This window comes from Suricata suricatta, chromosome 16, assembly GCF_006229205.1.
Source record: "Suricata suricatta isolate VVHF042 chromosome 16, meerkat_22Aug2017_6uvM2_HiC, whole genome shotgun sequence".
Classification (NCBI taxonomy): Eukaryota; Metazoa; Chordata; class Mammalia; order Carnivora; family Herpestidae; genus Suricata; species Suricata suricatta.
This window is the reverse complement of record NC_043715.1, coordinates 58,609,301-58,614,284: the sequence shown is the minus strand read 5'-3', so window position 1 is coordinate 58,614,284 and position 4,984 is coordinate 58,609,301.

Below are 4,984 nucleotides of genomic sequence, written 5' to 3'. Positions count from 1 at the left end.
TCGAGCCCCGCGTCAGGCTCTGCCCTGACAGCTCATAGCCTGAAGCCTGCTTCAGATTCTTTGTCTCCATCTCTATGCCCCTCCCCCTCTCATACTCTGCTCTCTAAAAATAAATAAACATTAAAAATAAAATAAAATAAAAAGACTGCATCTGACTTCCCTGGATGAACATGGGGTCGTGCCTCCAAAGACAGGTTCTGGGTCAGAGACCCAGGGCAACTATTCACTTTCCCCTCCAGGTGACTGTGGTCCAGGAACTGCTGGTTGACTTGTCCAGTTAGTTTGTGTCTTCAGGGTAAGCTCTGCCTGCCAGGGTGGAGAGAAAAGGACAGTCATTCCCCAGGATTCTTTTACCTGGCCCCAGGGCTGATCTCAAGTCACTCAGAGAGAGAGAGAGAGAGAGAGAGAGAGAGAGAGAGAGAGAGAGAGTCTTGAATATATTCAAAGATGTCGAGATCTGAGGGGCACTGAAAAGAGGAGAGTTCAAACATCTTCATTTCTCCAAGTTAGAATTTTTCTTTCCTCTTGATTTACTAATGAGAGAATCTCATCTTTTAGATAAGGTCTTCATTGTTTGTGAGTACTTTGGACCATGACAGATCCCAAGAAGGAAAAATGAGTATGTGAAAGAACTTAAAGGGTGAGGCTTTCACTTGTCCTTGGGGGAAACTATTAAGTAGGTGGGTAAAAGCATTAAGTACTTTTTCAGGTGTCTTTTGTTGCATAAAATCATGACACCAAACTTAACAATTTAAAATAGCAAATAATGGGGGCACTGGATGGCTCAGTCAGATAGATGTCCAACTCTCAGTTTTGGCTCAGGTCATGGTCTCAGGGTTCATAAGAGCCCCGTGTGGGACTCTGTGTTGTCAGCACAGCTGGGATTCTCTCTCCCTTTCTTGCCCCTCCTCTGCTCATATACACACACTCTCTCAAATTAAATAAAATAGTGCACAATTTTGGGGGTCAGAAAACTGAACAGGTTTCAGTTAGGTCATTCTCTTCAGTGTATCAAATGAAATTACTGAGAGATATTGAGGTGGTGTGTGGCTTGGTTTTAGGGGTTTGGGATGACGTCACCCACATTCGCATGCTGCCTTTATAGACGGCTGGAAAATTGGACTCAGCAGGAACTTTGAACTAGAACATTCACATACACATTGTCAGACTTACATGGAAGTCCAGGGTGTATCAAGAAGCCCATAGAGAAGCTGCAAACGCTTTGTGTCTTGTTATCAGAGATTAAAAAAATAATAACATCCACTAGTTCTTTTGGTCAAACAAGTCATCCAGTTTCAAGGTAAGGTGAAATACAGTCGCTTTTCAAAGCGGGGAATAGCAAGGAAGTTGCTGTCTTCCTTAATATACCGTGAACACTTGGGGAGTCTGGGGGGCTCAGCCGGTTAAGCATCCATCTTCAGCTCAGGTCATGATCTCGCAGTTCGTGAGTTTCAGCCCTGCCTCAGGCTCTGAGCTAACAGCCCAGAGCCTGGAGCCTGCTTCCGATTCTGTGAACCACCCCCCTTTCTGCCCCTCCCCTGCTCACAGTCTCTCTCTCATAAACAAACATAAAAATTTTTTTTAATTCCACTAACACCTATTGGGAGTTCTGTGGCAATGAGTACCTGATATGTGGTTCAAAATCCAGCAGGTAGGACGGCCAAAGTAATCCTGGTATGATGCCTCACTAGATGATGAAGATTGGAATGTTACAAGAGCAATGAGGTCAAATAAGGGTTAGTGAAGCAGTTGGGTGTTAGGAAACGGTCCTCAGAAGTAACCTTGAGGGATGGGTGAGATCCCCAGTGAGGAATCAAGGGCAGACATCAGTTTCGTGATACTTAGCCTCTTTCTCTGGCAGCCAAGGTCCATCTGAGCAAAGACTCTGTGTCTGTTCTGCCCACGCTGCATCCACAGAGCTTCACACAGGGTGTCCTTTGTTCGCTGAGTGTTCATGAGAAAAGAAAAGCAGTTATGAAGATGTACAGAAGTACAAATATATAGAATATTCCTTGAAGGCGAGTGGATCTCTGAGGCTGAACGTTTCTGTGTAGGGAGAGGGTTAATGTGGGCTGAAGCTGCAGACAGAAGCTAACACAATGGCTTCCCATTTACAAAGTAGTAGAATTGCGTATTCATAATACTTTGAATTATAAGATAAGATGTTCACAATACAATGTCACATTAAAATGGGACATTACAAAATTACTATGATTTTAAATCAGGAGTAAAACATCTAATCAAATGGGGTAGTATTTTTCACTGTGTTGTGTGATTTTTCACAGAAATGTGACCTGCTCTAGGCAACTTCCCAACCTCAGGTGGCGCCAAGTTCATCTTCCCAGTTCCCGAGCCCACAAACCTACGGACCATCTTTGATTCATTTTTTTTTTCACTACCCATATCCGTCTCACTAGACATCCTACTTGCTCTGTCTTCAGAATTTGTCAACAGTGTGAACACTTTCCTTCTTTGTCTCTACAAACAGCCTGGACAGAGCCACCATCTTCTTTTACCTGGGTGTTCCCCTTGGTTGTCTAACTGTTCTCCCTCGTCCTCGCCTTATTTTCAGTGTAGTCTCCACCCCCCAGTCAACATCAGCCCTTCAATGTATGAAGCAGATAGTGTCCGTGTTTTGGTCAAACCCTGTAATGGCTCCCATTTTATTTAGAGAAAATTCAAAATTCTTACAGTAAACCTAGACAACTTTACAGTCCTTTCTTGTTTTTCTCTGACCTTGTCCTTAACCTCAGCTCCACATCTAGTTCCATGTGCACTGACACTTGACTCTGCCTGGGACAGGACACTGGCAGTTTCCTGCGTTTAGATAATGTATGCGGCATGTCCGCGTGGCTTAGTCGTCCATTGTTTTCCAAGTCTTGCCGGTAATGATCTTGTCAGTGAGCTTCTCCATGACCTCCCAGTGCGTATCACATCCTCCTTCATTCCCTGCTCATCCCTCAAGGTACTTTCATCTTATATTCAATATTTTGTTATTGTTCATCTTAACTGTAATATTGGCTCAAAAGAGATTCTTTGCAAGTTTTTTTCTTGATACCTCTCATGCATACATACATACATGCATGCATACATACATACACACATGCATACACACACATACATACATACATGCAATGCATGCATACACACATACACACATGCATACATGCATACATACACACATGCACACACATGCATGCATACACACACGCATGCATGCACACATACATGCCTGCATACATACATGCACACATACATACACACACATGCACACATGCATACACACATGCATACATGCACACATGCACGCACACGTGCATACACACGTGCATACATGCACGCACACACACGCGCATACATGCATACATACATGCATACATGCACGCATGCATACATGCATGCACGCTTACATGCATACATACATGCACGCTTACATACATACACATGCACACATGCATACATGCACACATGCATACATGCATACACACATAATATGCCTGTTGAAGCGCTGAGTAAACAGTTCATTTCTGACATTCAGGCAGTTAGTTCCTAATCAATTCTTTTCTTCTCCCTTTCAGGCTTCTATGGTGCAAAGTTATCAGCATTGAAAAATAATCACATTTTGAAAGCAAAATGCTTCAGACTGGCAAGAAACAAAGCCCAGGCACCCCCTAAGATTTCATTTTTATTTTTTCCCTTTTTTTTATTTAATAGCTTATTGTCAAATTGGTTTCCATAATACACCCAGTGCTTCTCCCCACAAGTGCCCCCCACCATGACCATCACCCCCTCTCCTACTGCCCCCTCCCCCTTCAGTCCATGATTCCTTTTCAGTATTCAGTAGTCTCTCATGATTTGTGTCCCTCACTCTCCCCATCTCTCTTTCCCCCTTCCTCTCCCCATGGTCCCCTGCCAGGTCTCTCCTGTTAGACCTATGAGTGCAAACATATGGTATCTGTCCTTCTCTGCCTGACTTATTTCGCTTAGCAGGACACCCTCGAGGTCCATCCACTTTCCTAAATATGGCCATATGTCATTCTTCCTCATTGCCATGTAGTACTCCATTATATATATATACCACATCTTCTTGATCCATTCATCAGGTGATAGACATTTAGGCTCTTTCCATGATTTGGCTATTGTAGAAAATGCCGTGATGAAGATTTCATTTTTAATCATTCTACAACAAACGTGGGACTTGAACTTACAACCCCGAGATCAAGAGTTGCATGCACCACTTATTGAGCCAAGTGTTTTGACTTTTAATTGGAAATCTGTTTTCTAATAAAAATTAAGCATGTATTTTTAAAAACAGGCTATACTTGATGACACCAGAACAGAAATGTCAAAAAAAAAATTAGAATGGCTACCCATTTCCTTGGGCATTGTATTCTCCATTTTCCACTTCCGTCCACATGGGCTGGCCTCTTTCCTTTATTGTGACTCTGAACAGTAAAGGCATTAAAGTTTTTTAATCTGACTTCATAAAAGCAATAGAAATAGAGTAAGATAAATAGACTTCAACATAATTCTCTCTGAAAATTCAGGCCAATTGATAGAAAGTGAAAAAATTACAGTGCCCAGGAGAAGAAGTAAATGTTGCCCCAAATAGAAAACAAATTATAATATTTGTTATCCAAATAAGGATTTTAAAACATTAATATATAAATTTCCAGACATCTACAGAAGATGAGGAGGCAATGTAATAGACCACGTGAACCTACCAACATCCATTCCAGTATCAATCCATGATGGCTAAACTCATTTTGTGTATAGCACCTACATTCTGGAATTACTTAAAAGCAAATCCTAGGGAAGCCTGGGTGGCTCAGTTGGTTAAGTGTCTGACTTCGACTCAGGTCATGATCCTGTAGTTTGTGGATTTGAGCCTTGCAACGGGTTCTGTGCTGACAGCTCAGAGCATGGAGCTTGTTTTGGATTATGTGTCTCCCTCTCTCTCTGCCCCTCCCTTGTTCAAACTCTG